Source organism: Panthera pardus, unplaced genomic scaffold (assembly GCF_024362965.1).
Source record: "Panthera pardus isolate Hobbes unplaced genomic scaffold, ASM2436296v1 HiC_scaffold_11, whole genome shotgun sequence".
Taxonomy (NCBI): Eukaryota; Metazoa; Chordata; class Mammalia; order Carnivora; family Felidae; genus Panthera; species Panthera pardus.
In genome coordinates, this window is record NW_026526666.1 from 23241979 (window position 1) to 23257509 (window position 15531).

The 15531-nt window shown below is 33.9% G+C and overlaps 1 protein-coding gene and 1 pseudogene across 1 annotated transcript in view; both read right to left on the minus strand.

Moving 5' to 3' along the window:
- The window catches only part of LOC128775927 (translation initiation factor IF-2-like), a 497738-nt gene that overhangs the window by 271657 nt on the left and 210550 nt on the right, over positions 1-15531 (minus strand). The window lies entirely within an intron of this gene.
- The window catches only part of LOC109271842 (60S ribosomal protein L15-like), a 35864-nt pseudogene continuing 27438 nt past the window's right edge, over positions 7106-15531 (minus strand).

Sequence of the window (15531 nt, forward strand, 5' to 3'; positions counted from 1 at the left end):
AACTAAAATTAATACTTATTCTTGAGCCGGGAGTTGAATCAAACCCGAAACAGAAGTCTGATTTGGAGTAGTTTTAACTTAAATCAAAAAGTAAATTCAAATCAGTATTTTTCTATTTTGTTGAAATTCTTTTTGAACTAAATCCAAGAAAAGAATTACTTAGGTTCAAAAAGCAGCAGCTAATGAGGTTGACACCATCCACATCATATCTGTGTGGCTATGAAAATAGATATGAGATTTTAGAAAATTATAGCCTTCACAGTATAAGAGATGGTGAGACATATAAAAATGAGCTGATATGACTCTCTAAAATGCCTTTGACCCATCGTGTACATATATAGTATGAATTTTAATATCTCAGCATTCATCTAGGGCACATTCATAAAAACACAGCTTTTGGAAATACTGACTAAAGCTTCATCTCTGGTACATATAGCTAAACAGCATATGTATGCATATTAATTATACATTTTAAAGTTGGTAAGGCCCTACTTCATTTATTTACTCATTTATTCAACACTGATTGAGTAGCTCTGATATATGCCATACTGTGCTTAGTTCCAGAAATACAAAAGAATGAGATGGAGCTGATTCCTGCATTCAAGGAGTTTTGATCTAGGAAACACTCAGCATCCATTCTTCTGATAATCAAATGGTTAAATGTTCTAGTTAATATGGGTCAGACAATAATAGACTAATTACTTGGACTATCTCATTTATTTTTTCATTCTTGGGCTTCACAACTATAGGCCACCATAAAGGGCATGGAGAATGTTCAGATGATAATTACAATTGGAAAACAGAACTTCTGCACAATCATAAAGGATCAAGAAATCTCTACGTTTGAGTAAAGAAATATTATTAATAATAGCTCCATTAAAATGAAACAACCATCAGAGAAAATGAAACAACCATACCTCTATGAGGTATGCATTGAAGAATTTAGGTACAGCCATGAACAAAGAAGATAAATATAGAAGATAAACCCTAATAGAAATAATTCCTTTAGCTACATCTACCTGAAGGTTATATCATTTTATCAGAAGTGAAAGTTAAAAGCAAACCATTGATTTAAATTTGTTATAAACTGTCATACAATAGTATGTACAGTTCTCTGTAGCAGGGCTTCATCCATTCTCAATTAAACATCTCTAGTCTCTTTATAAAATCCCCAAATTTAAGAAACATGTCAGGTGTTACTGCAAACAAATGCCTGGCTCCCATTTAATCACTGTTTTAAAGCTTCCAGAGCAAGACTTTCTTATTACAGACTGATGCAGTAATGGGAGTGTTTTTGCGTGGGCACAACACATTATTTATAAATGCTTGTCTTACAACTTTGGTATTATCTAGCATCTTACTCAGTTTTGCTCATGATTTCCCTGAAAGATGTCTTCTCTGATCAGTAAACTGCCTAACTTACCCATGCATGGCACCCCAGGCAAAGAGGTAAGCTGTGAACACTCTCAAAGATTCCAACAATGTTTATAGACACATTGTAGGTTTTTTTACACATTCTTACTTCAATAGCATCTCTACTCAGCTTTGTTCAACCTCTACCCATTTCACTGGTTTTCATATCTGTCGTTGTTCAATTTAATCTGAATCTCTTGGTTGTCATCATGCATAGGCTAATTTAACCTTTCCTTTATTGTTACCCCATACAACATGGAGAGAGCTGTCATCAACTTTTAATCCTTGCACCTAAGAAACGAGATGGTGGGAGGAAAGACTGAGATCTGTGAGGGTTGGTTCCTCCTAGATAATTAACTGGAAAAAAAAATCCTATATGCACCGTGTGGTGATTTCCTTAACATGTGATTTGGTTTTTTCCTTATTCTTTTTTATTCTTGATGTTTTAAAACTTCACTTTTCTGGGGGGAAAACTATCCTTTATACTTTTTACTATTTTCCATCTTTTTTGTCATTGTACGTACCTTCTTCGTAATTTCTTCCTAATGATTGTGCAGTTGAGTAATGCTGTCCTCTGGCTGTACTATGCTACTGCTGAGCTGATCCATTGATTTCTTCATTTTGGTCATTGTATTTTTATTTCTGGAATTTCTATTTGGGTCTTTTTCAAGTCTGTTATTTTAGTCTATATAGTTTCCATTTCCTGACAGTACTTTTTTTTTTTCTGTCAGAATGTTCAAACATGGATTTCTATAACTCTTAATCTCAAGCTTTATCATTTCAATCTGTATTTGATATTATAATATGTCAAGTTTTTAACATATGTGTGGTGTTTTCTTGGTCTTTTAAGTCTTCGATTTCCATACATGATGTCTTGCTCTTTATATGCCTCCTCTACTTTGACAAGTACTAATGTCTGTGAAAGGTACAATCCTAGCAGGAAAAACAGCAGATTTCTTTTTGGAAACAATGCAAACCAGAAGACTGTGGGTCAACATCTTCAAAGTAATGAAAGAAAAAAAAACTTAAATTAGCAAAAATACCTTCCAAATACTAAAGCAAAATAAAACACTATCAGATATACAAAGCCAAAATAACTAGTCACCAGCAAACCTCTAATATAAAAATGTCAAAAAGAATCCTGCAAGCAGAAGAAAAGATAATACCAGATGTAAATATGAATCTTCACAAGAAATGAAGAGCACTCAAAATGGAAATAAGTGCATAAATTTTTAAATTTAAAAATCTCTTTAAAATATAATTGAATATTGAAACAAAAACAATAACAATAAATTGTAGGGTTTAGAATGTCTGTAAAAGAAAAATCGATAACATCAACAGAACAAAAACTGAGAGTAGATAAATAATCACAAAGTGCCTACTTAGCATGTAGTTTTATATGATATGTGTAAAGATAGGTTATGTACTCAAAGATGTATACTACATACCATTAAAAGAACTAAAAAATATTTCTAGCAAATAAGCAAATATAAGAGATCAAACAGTCATAAAAACATTTTTAAAAAGTACTCAATTCAAAAGAAATCAAACAAGGAGAAAAGAAGAACAAAGGACAAATGTGACAAACAGAAAAAAACAATTAAGATGTCATATTTAAACCCAACCATATTTATAAAAAACATTAAATATAAATGGTCAAAACACCCAATTAAAATAAAAATTTGCCAGATTGGATTAAAGGAAAGACTCAACTTAATGGTGCCTATAAAAAACAAACAAACAAACAGCAACAACAACAAAAACCACTGTAAGAATAAAGAAACAGATTAAAAGTAAAATGATGGGAAAGATGTACTTTGACAACCCTAATCCAAAGAAAGATAGAGTGACTATACTAATACCAAAAAAATAGGTTTCAAAGCAAAATATATAATTAGGGATAAAAAAGGATCATTTCATAACCAGGAAGGGGTCAATTCTTCAAGACAGCATAGCAATTCTACGAGTTTCTGCAACTAATAACAAAGCTTCATCAGTTGTACCTGAAGTACAAACTGATGCAACTACCCAAGGAGAAGTAGATAAATCCAATCAAAGTCAAAGATTTCAATATTCTTCTCTCAACATCTGATAGAAAAAAGAAGCCCAAAAATCTGTAAGGATATATAAGATTTGAATAAGACTATCAACCCACTTGGCCTAATTGGTATTTCTAGAACTCTGTCTAATAATGGCAGAATACATATTTTTTCAAGCACAAATGGAGAATTTATCAATTAATATATTGAGAGTTTAGTAAGTTGTGTGGATATATGATCAATAGATAAAAATGTGTTTATATACACCAAGCATACATTTTAAGATAATGATTTTTTAAATAATACTTACAAATATATAGGAAGAAGTATAAATGAATAACAAAAATTTTATATAAGCTATCCAGAAAAAATATAACATTTATGAAAAATCATTATAGAATGCCTAATAGATACGAGATACATGAAAAGGATAATTCTGTATTTCAAAATTTCAGGGTTTCCCAAATAATTATTTCAAATAAACTGTAATCAAAACCCAAGTAGATTTTTTTCAAGGAACTGGACCAACTGATACTAAAATTTATATAGAAGGGAAAAAGTAACAGGATAATGAGGAGAGTCCTAGTAACAAATAGGGTGAAGACAACTTTCCTCTTCATTTATAAACTTATTATACAGCCATAGTAATTAAAATGATCTAGTATTGTTAATGCAGTAGTAGAAAATTTCACTACTGCTACAGTTTATAGAGTCCAGGAACAGATCCACACACATAAGGAAACTTAATATATAAGAAAGCTGATATGGCACATTACAGGGAAATAAATAAGCCTGGAATATAGGATAATCATAAGAAAGGGCTGAAATAGAATTGCTGCTTTGTATCAAACACAGAAAATCAATTCACAATGGGTTAAAAACTTAAATACTGAAGACAAAATTTTTGGCAGGATGCAGAAGCATTAAATGAGAATATTAATAAATTTGAGAAGTAAAAAAATAAATAGATTCGTAAAAGCCTTGTTAAAGAAAGGGTGTAAATAAAGGAAACTTCTCACAGTGAAATTCCAAGTTAATGCAATCACCATAAAACAATTTAGTGCTATGTCACTATCTCAATATTCACATAACTTACAATCCAGAAATTCCACTGCTAGGAACTTTTATACATGTGCATTTCGATACATGTACAAAAATTTTCATATTTGTGAAGCTGGAAACAAGTCAAATAAATGTTCATCCACAGAAGGCACAGAAAAACTGCTATATTCCTGCCTTAGAATATCATACAATCAAAAAAAAAATCACAAACTACAGCTACATGTAACAACATGGATGAATCAAAGAAAACACTAACCAAATCTCCTAATATCACATAACAAACTAAACAATGTACCATTCTAATTTTTAAGTAGTGTTCACATATTTTCACATCTGCATCATAACCTACATCTGTTTTTATATACATTCTTTCATATATTTCAAATATTAAAAATAAAACTTGTTAAAATCTACTCTCTTCATTTTAAAATGATATTCAGATTTGGGGCACCTCGTGGCTCAGTCGGTTGAGTGTCTAACTTCGGCTCAGGTCATGATCTCACAGTTTGTGAGTTCGAACCCCGCATTAGGCTCTGTGCCGATGGCTCGGAGCCTGGAGCCTGCTTCAGATTCTGTGTCTCCCTCTGTCTCTGCCCTTCCCCCACTTGCACTCTGTGTGTGTATCTCTCTCTTCAAGTCAAAAATAAAAAAACATTTTAAAAAATTAAAAAAAATAAAATAAAATGATACTCAGATTCAAAAGCGCTGATTGTTTTCCCCAGCATCACTTCTGCAGTCAAAATTGATCAGCGTCATCTACCTGCAGTAACCTTCCATTTTTCTGCTCTTCACTGAACCAACCTCATCCTATTATCATTCTCCGTATAGTATAAGCCATAAAAAATAGAAGTTGCATTTAAGTAGGTGTTGCACATTCGGAGAGGATTACTTTCTAAATGCTTCTTGTTATTTTACTGTTAATATATCCCCAAACCAAGTGAGTTGTTTGAATAGGAGTACTCTTGCTGACTCATTTTAAGCACGCAGTCAAAGCAATAATGCCTAGCAATTTAGTTCCCATATGTATAACTTACTTTTATCACATTATTTAGTACAGAGCATTTATTTCTATCTTTTGGGGATCACATAGCTAATTTGTGAAAATCACCTTGAATCAAATGCCTATCTCCAAGTGACTAACAACTTTATTCAAATTGAAGTAGATCTACCTGAACTAAACTATCTGATCAATATACAGCAGAGAGAGCATCTGGAATTACAGGCTCTCATCCTGGTTCTGTCACTAACACGCAACAGATTCTTATTCAAATTAATCTCATACTCCAATTCTCAGTGTTGTCGTCTGTCAATAGAAATGTTGGTGTACTTCTCCCTTAGGTAAACTGCTTAATTCTGTTTCTAAAATAGTACAAATTGCTTAATGAGTTTTTTTGTAAAACTGAAAACATCTTTATAAGATACAAGGAATAGTATCTGATACTTAGAAATTATTAGCAGGATTGATACTAAATATTTGGGATACTTGTCTCCCTCCAAATGCATTCTGTGTACTGTCATATATCCATTACTATCCCCCTCTCTTAATTTTGAATTCCCAAAATCACATGCACACACACGCACATATGCGCGCACACACACACACACAAGAATACATGAAAATGTAAATCTTCTTCTTTTTTAAAATTCTAATCAAAGCTAACTTTAATTTTTTTATCCTCACACTTAAAAGGTTATCTGATGGTTTCTCAATCCTAGCATCGTTACTAGCTTACCAATCTTAAGGTAAATTTTTCTCATTTACCTAATGTTCAATTTCCATCAGTTTTAATATAGACCAGTGTAAATACCATTACTGACTACTTTGCATGAAATTCAGTATTTTACAGATCCCATGAAGTCATGGGATAGAACTAGGAGTCTCCATCTTTTATGTGAACTTCAATGGTCCTGTGGAGACCAAGGCAATTTTGCTTAGGTTAAGCAGGATTTAGTTTCCTTTGTAAGAGAAACCTCTTGAACAGGTTTATTTAATTCTCCGAAAAATGGTGGCATTCTTTCAAACTATTCTCTCAGAAGCAGTGGTTACATAAGTGGAACATCAGATTCAACCTAAAAATATGGGCTTAGTTAACATTATTCTGCATACAATCCTGATAAAAGATTAGGATATTCTTCACATTTCCAAGCAAAATCCAAATTTAAAAGCTTGTTCTTACCAAACCTCTAGAAATAGCCATTTGAGAGTAAACCAGCAGAGCATTACATCGTCCCAATGAAGCTGTAGGTTGCATTACATACACCAACAAATCTACATGGCTAGTTTCTGCATTCCACTTTTATAGATTTTATTTTACACCATTATACCAAACAGCATTTTAAACACTGGCATATAAACTCCCTAATCTGATAAAGCAAGGGCAAAAGGATTTATCTTATTAGACACAAGATACACAATCACTTACAGTCTTCAAACATATTGCACTTTAAATTTCATGATTTGACAGTGAATTCATGGAACGATCTGCAGACAACTCATTTTAACAGACAAATTAAAGAACACTTTTAAGCAGACATGACTGTCCTAAATTATTTATTAGGTAAAAATTTTACAAACATTACTTGTATTGCTGCTAATGGTGAAGCTGGAAAATATTATGTCTTCTCCATGCTGCATGGTGAGAATCACCAATAGTGTGGTGGAATTTGTGACCCTTTCCAAGGCCATGGCTCTTGTGGCCCGCAGACGTTAGCCCTAGTACTTTCCTGTGCTTGTGGACTGTTTTGCTGATCCACTGGGTGTCAGGATTTCTTCTGATAGCTTTGTGGAATGAATCAATGAGCGTAAACTCAAAGAATATGTATGTGTAATCTTCATCAATCCCGAGCTCTCAGAGCCCACAGTGGCATCCAGCTCACTTCTCTGCAACATACTGAAGGCTTCAGGTAAACTTTAGCTGGTTAGCACCATGGTGGACAGGCTTGCCATAGGTAGCACCCTTAGGAACTGGGCGTTTGTGGCCACCACATTGCACAGGAATCCATTAAATGACAAAACTTTTCTTTGGCTTTTACCCCCATCTGTGTGCTTTATCAGGCTGGGATGGGCCAGTGGCCCTGTGGAGAGTGGAGAGTTGGTGGTACTGCTACCAGCTCACCCTTTCAGCTGATGGCTACCACCAGACGTAAAGGAAAGAGCTAAAAGCTAGTTTTCTGTTCAAAAGGAAGCACAGAATCAACAGGAGGTGAGGGCACATAAGAAATAGATAGAGAACAATTACATGAAACATAGGAGAAGTCCTCTGATGATCTCAAACTGTGGCCTTCTTATCCTTGGTAAAGATGAGGCAGAGACAGGGAAATAGGACTCTCAGTTTAGTTTTATGATCTAGAAGAGAAAGAACATGTGCTTTTCTTCCTATGCCATGGAAGAAAGAACATGTGCTTTTCTTTCCTTCCTAGCCAGAAGGACAGAGCAATTATTGTAAAAAGCCCCAGCCCTCCTGTGATGCCAGAACAACAGACCGGCAAATGGCTGAATAAGAGGCCTTGGATAATGTGCCTGACCCTCACCACCATACATGGTAAGCAGGGGAACACGATAATGCTTAGATGGGACTGGCAGACATGCAGAGACCAAAGTAGGGAGAAGGAGTCAGAATCTGACGGCTGAAGGTCATGGCAGGATGGTGAACAGCACATGCCAGCATAAGAAAAGTTTACCGCAATTATAGAAAACACCAGAGGGTGGCAGTGAGGCAGACATACCCTCCAAAATGCCAGGTACACATACATAGGTACCACTGTAGGGGAAGTGGAATGTAAAGAATTTTATTTCACTGAATCATCATTTCCTTAAAAAGAAAAATTATATTTATCATTAAGACTAAGAATCCCTATAGAGAGTGGAAATGTGAAGAGATTTGCTAAGTAAATTTCTACTTATCAATGAAGGATAAAGAATTTTTAAAAGATAAGTTTACATGAATTATTATTATTATTATTATTATTATTATTATGAATTATTATTATTGTTATTATTTTTACTTTTATTACTTTTGCCACCAGATCCCTTTTGATTCTCATGTGCCTTGAACAGTTTCAACTAAAAACTCAGCTATCTCGAATCATACAGAATTTACTTGTATTTAGAATATGGAAATTGCAAACAATATCACTCTCACACTAACAACAGGAAAACAGCCAGAAAACTACAATATCATAACTCTTTTTGAGCCCATTAAAGAGTTGAGGTTTTATAGGCTATGCATTAACTTAGAATCCCACTGTAAGAAGTCCCATTTATCCACATATAAGAAACCTGAATTCCAAAGAAAGACAATCCTCTTCAAAGGGAGACAAGGCAAAAGAAATGCCGTACCTACCGCAGAGAACAGGAGGAGGAGGCAACCACAATACAAACACACACAAAAGAAGCACCTAAACTTTAACAAGTTGTTAAAAGCCAAGTTCAGGCTAACATCTCATTCTGGAACAACCAGGGGTCAGAATAAAAATACTCTCATCCTGGAGAAAATTCAAAGATTGGTCCGAAGTTCCTATAATGACACAAGCAGAAATCTTCTAGTTCTAAAGGAGAGTGTGAAACTTCTGCCCAAGACCAATCACAGACGCAAGGCAGAGTCTGGCTGCTAAAAGGTGGGTTTAAGGGTCAGGAATGTTAAGAGAATGCCACTCCCAATGCCCCAATACAAAGTGCCTATCTAAGCCTGAGGGTGGACTGGGGCATTTACTAACAAGCAACAACCATCTGCTGGTAGGGGAAGAGCAAAAGCATATATATTTATATCTGATAAATATCTGAAGGCTGCACATGGAACACAAACACAGAAATACCACCACCATTACGGCACTCTCTCTATGTACAAGGTGGTAAGTAGCAATTGATCTGGAGCCTGTGTTGAACTGAATGTAATGATAGAACAAACAACTCAAATCTCATCCAATTCCTGACTAGACTGATTCAACCCACCCCCCAAATGAAAAGGCCAAAAAGATGTACCCACTGTTATTGCCTACAATAACTACCATTTCCCTCTGTATCTTCTGTTATACCCAGGATGTCTGGAATTCAATAAAAATTGTGAGACACAGAAAGCAAAATCATTGTCAAGAAATGAAGCAATCAAGAGAACCAGACTCAGATGTCAAAACTGTGGAAAAGAGACTTTATAATAACGATGATTATAAATTGAAGTATATAATGAAAAGGAGAACACCACAAATGACTAATGGAAGAATTCCAGCATAGAAATGGAAAATATGTTAAAGATCAAATGAAAATGCTATACATAAAGAACATAATATCAGATATAATGTATTCCTAGTGATGGGTTCATTACTAGATCTAACAAAGACGAGGAATGAATCCATAAACTTAAAGATAGGTCAATAAAAATGATCAAACTTAAAGACAGGAAATAGTTGAGAGATACATAGAGATGTAGAGAATTAGGAGAGGGAAGAGAATGAGAGCACATATATAACAGCATCAAAAGTATTAAATACCCAGGGACTTAATGAGATAATCTAAAAATAAATCTGATAAATGAAGTGTAAGATATGTATACTGAAAACTACAAAATATTAATGAAGAATATGAAAGACCTAAATAAATGGAGAGTTATACAATTATCGTGGTCAGAAAACTCAGAGAAAAAACAAAGGGTTGGGACTGGGTGGGGGTGTAGAATTCAAGAACTGTGGGGAAATACTGAATATTCTAACAGTCTAAGTGAAATTGGAGTCCAAAGGAAAAGAGATATGGCCACATATTTCCTTAAAATGTTTAAAGACATCAACCCACAGGTACAAGATCCCAGAGAAACACAAGGAGGATCTACATCTCTATTATTCAAGTTAGAAGTAATTGGAGTGACATCTTTAAAGTACTGAAAGAAAAAAAAAAGTCAACCCATCATTCTGCATCCAGGAAAAATATTTTACAAAAATTAAAGAAAAATAGATAGTTTTTCCCAGTCACATAAAACTGGAGATAATTCTTTTCCAGCAAAACTGCACTGCAGGAAATGTATTATAAGTTTTATACTATATTTCTGAACTTCTAGATTTACTATACAATTGTAAAGTACTGGCACACAGAACAATGGAACAGAATGGAGAGTACAGAAATAAACTCTTACATATATGCCATTGATTTTTGAACAAAGTTGCCAAGGTACCTCAACAGATAGAGAATAGTCTTTTTAATTGAAACAACTGGACATACATTTAAAAAATAAAGAACCTAGGTCTTCATAACATATTTACAAATTAACTTAAAATGGATCATAGACCCTGTTGTAAAACCCAAAACTTTTCAAAGGTGACACAGGAGAAAATCTCTGTGATTTTGGATTAGACAAAAACATTTTACATAAGATAGAAAAATAAAAATCCATAACAATTTGATAAACTGGACATCTTTAAAATTAAAATTTCTTCTTTTCAAAAGATACCTTTAAGACAACAAAAAGTGGGGTACCTGGGGGGCTCTGTTGGTTAAGCATCCAACTCTAGACTCAGTTTCAGCTCATGTCTTGATCTCAGTGTCATGAGATTGACCCCTGTGTTGTGGAGACTACTTAAGATTCTCTCTCTTCATCTCTCTCTGCCTCCCTCCAACTTGTACATGCTCTCTCCCTCTCTCTCCAAAAATAAACAAACAAACATAAAGGCAAACCACAGACTAAAAGGAAATATTTGCAAAACACATATTTGAAAAATAACTTGTCCATGAAAAACTCCCATAACCTAATAATAAGAAAACAACCCTATTTATAAAAAAAAAAATAGTAAAGGATTTTAACAGTTAATTAAAGAGATTCTGATGGCATATAACAACAGGAAAGATGCTCAACATCATTAACCACATGAAAATGCAAATTAAATCCAAAATGAGGTACCAGAATATATTTATTAGCTAAAATAAAAAGCTCACAACCCTAAGTACTGCCATGAATGTAGAACAACTGAAAATCTCATACATTGCTCATGGGAATGAAAATATAATATAGCCATTCTGGAAAAACCGTTTTGTATTTCTTATATATTTAAATATACACTTACCAAATGACTCAGCAATTCTACTCCTAATTATTTATCCAAAAGAAAAGACAACTTATGAACATACAAAAACCTGAATGAACAGGTTTATAAAATCATAAAGTCATAAACCTTACATAGCATTACTGTTCACTGTCAATCAATGCGTTGTAAGTTCTATTTTTCTAGCTAGAAATAAAAATACTAAGAATATTGAGTCTGAGATTATCTCTTATGGAAAGAGACTGATTCTCTCCAATACAACAATTGCAACCATTTGTCATAAGTTTTTTCATAAAACTTTTAGTTGATGAAAAGTCTTTCATAATTCATGCATACTACACCTATTGTAATCCATTAATAAATAAAAAACATAAAGCACTTGCTATTTTTAAGAAGCTGTAGATGGTATCAGAACAGCATTAGGAATATGTTCAATAGGAAAGAAACTTCGTCAGAGAAAAGAAACAAAAATCTAATTTATTAGAAAGTAAGTAGCAGATACTCATTAGTGATAAAAACTGAACACTTCTTAAAAGTGATAATCAAAACCAATTTAATGTCTACTATATAACAATCTTTCAATAAATACTCATGAATGAATGTTATCTAGATGAATGGAATTAGTGAGCAAATTTTTTTTCAAATATATTAAAGTGTTAGTAGGTGTGTGAAAAACATTACAATGAACTCCCAAGTTGAGTATATTTTAAACGTTTTTTAAATTTTTTGTTTCTTTAATGTTTATTTATACTGGGGGGGTGGGCAGAGAGCAAGTGGGGGCAAGGCAGAGAGAGAGGGAGACACACAATCCTAAGCAGGCTCCAGGCCCTGAGCTGTCAGCACAGAGTCTAATGTGGGGCTTAAACTCATGAGCCGTGAGATCATGACCTGAGCTGATGTCTGATGCTCAACCAACTGAACCACCCAGGGACCCCAAGTATATTTTAAAATACTACTTGAAGGGTTCCTGGGTGGCTCAGTTGGTTGAGTGTCCAACTGTTGATTTAGTCTCAGGTCATGATTTCACAGTTCGCGAGTTCGAGCTCAGCGTTGGGCTCTGTGCTGACAGTGTGGAGTCTCCTTGAGATTCTCTGTCTCCTTCTTTCTCTGCCCTTCCCCTGCTCACTCTCTCTCTCTCAAAAATAAATAAATAAACTATTAAAAAATAAAAATAAAATACTACTTGAGGAGAAATCCTAATTCTCTTATGTTCCATTTACCATGTTCCAGTTTCTGATGGGTTTGAGACAAAGGAAGTTGCAGTTAATTATGCTGTGGACAAAGTGAGTAAAGCTTGCTTTTATCTCATTTGGTGACCATGCAAGAAGAAAACTAAAGAACTCTTTACCTAGCTCCCCTTATTGTAAGATATAAATTAGAACTATCCCTGAGTATAAAGTTCCTATTTCTTTGGCTTCCAGTACAGCTCCCTTAATGCTCTAGAAGTGTGCTGCCCAATATGGTAGCCAGTAGCCATAGGTGGCTATCTAAATTTAAATTACAGTTAAATAAAATTAAAACATTTACTTTTTCAGTTGCACTAACCCTGTTAGTGCTCAAAGGCCACAAATACTAGTGCCTACTCTATTGGAGAGTGCAGATTGTGGAATATTTCCATCACAAAAGGCTCTAATGGTCAGCACTCATCTAGAATCAATAACTTCCCATCTAAAAGTACCTACCTAAAATAATGATACTCTTCGTCCAGTTTTACTCCTCTCCCTATTCCTACCTCTACAATGTCCTTATTTTCACATCAAATTGTTCATAGTGACATTTGGCTTGAGGAACTCAAGTGTCTGTGTAAGATGTCTCTACTCCTTCATTTCTCCTATCCATAATAGATTTAGTTAATACTAAAACATAATAGTCTTTCTAAAATGGATCATTTTCTGTTCCAACTGCACTGCTACTTTCCAGAGCCCTACCCTCAAAAAAATATTGTATTAAATGCAATGGGAGTTTAAAACATCATGAAATGCAACTAACAAAATTAATTCCAATTGTCCTACATAAAAGTATCATCAAATGGATTGAATACTGGATGAAAGTCTGTGTGTAGAGAAATCATAAACAGTTCTATTTTCAGTTCAGGTTTAGCTCCTCATAGGTTGCCAAGGAGTTATTTCTTTTAGCTTGATTTTATTTAACAACTTTATTAATGATTTGAAAAGAGGGTTAAACAAGTTCCTAATGTAACTCATTGATGAAGCTGACTGGGAAGTGTTACAGATGCAACTGATGGCAAATAAATTACCTAATCAAATGCAGAGGGTAGTGAACTACTAACAGAAGCACCCCAAATAACATCCCACTTAATAAAAATTAATGCTTAATACTAAGGATGTCTAATTCGAAACAGGAGTGCCCAATGCAGACATAAGGAAAATAGTTCCTGGCCTTTGCAATATTAAACTCTGCAATATACTTACAAAGGAATAGTGGGTTCTATTCTCTTTGATTGAAGCTCTATTTTCTTTTTTTTAATTTTTTTTAACGTTTATTTATTTTTGAGACAGAGAGAGACAGAGCATGAATGGGGGGATGCTCTATTTTCTGATATAGAAAAAATAAATATTTTGAGCTGTAGCACTATCATCTTACGTATGTCTGATTAATCAATAAGTAGTAAGTTAGAATAAATTTAACTTTCTTTTGCTTAATTGATCTTCAGGTTATGTCTTTGAATTTGGTTATATATGTGAAGAAACAAATACATGCAAATTGTAAATGTAACAAGAAATCTTACTGTCTGTTCTATTCGTAGTTCCTTCTAAGGAACTCTGGCATGTATAGATAATATACACATTTTGTAATATTTTTTCATAAATTTGATGCTCATATTCAATTGCATTCAAGCAATGGTGAATAATAATACTAAATAATAAATACCAACCTCATTTATAATTATGGTTGTAAATTAGAGCTATTTTAATGTTAGGTAACATCATATTTTTCATTGTGGAAAAATATACATAACAAAATTTACCATTTTGACCATTTTTGGGTGTACAATTCAGTGACATTAAGCACATTCACATTGTTGGGCTACACCATCACCACCAACCATCTCCAGAACTTTTTCATCTTCCCAAACTGAAACTCTTGTACTCATTAATAGTTCCCCATTTTCCCTCTAGTTACCATGGCATGCACCATTTTATTCTCTGTCTCTATGAATTTTATTCTTCCAATTACCTCATATAAAAGTAGTCATAAAATATTTGTCCTTTTTATGTTTGGCATAATTCTCTTAACATGCAGTGTCTGCAAGTTTCATCCATATTGTAGCATGTCAAATTTTCCTTCCTTTTTAAAGGCTGAGTTATATTCTATTACATGTACATACCATATTTGTTTATCCATTTATTCATGGACAAATGTTTGGTCTGTTTCCATCTTTTGGCTTTGTGAAAATTCTGCTATGAACACTTGTTTGAGCCCCGGATTTCACTTTTTTAGGGTTAGAGGCAGTGGTGAATTGCTGAATCATACATTACTTGTTTTTGCTTTTGTTTCTGAGATATAAGTGACACGCAACTTTGTATTTGTTCAGTTGTACACCATATTGATTGAAGTTTGTATTGCGAAATGATAACCATAATAAATGGAGTTAACATCCATCATCATACATTCTTATAGAATTTTTTATTCTTGGGATGAGAACTTTTAAGATTTAGCAACTTCCAAATATGCAATACAGTATATTAACTATAGTGGCCATGGTATACACTACTTACTGATAACTTACTTATTTTATAACAAGATGTTTGTACTTTCTTTTTTTTTAATGTTTATTCATTTATTTTGAGAGAAAGAGAGAGCATGCATGAGCAGGGAAGGGGCAGAGAGAAGAGAGAAAGAATCCCAAGCAGGCTCCATGCTGTCAGCACTGAGCCCAACACGGAGCTTGATCTCAGAAGCTGAGATCATGACCTGAGCAGAAATTAAGAGTCAGACACTTACCTGACTAAGGCACCCAGGTGCCCCA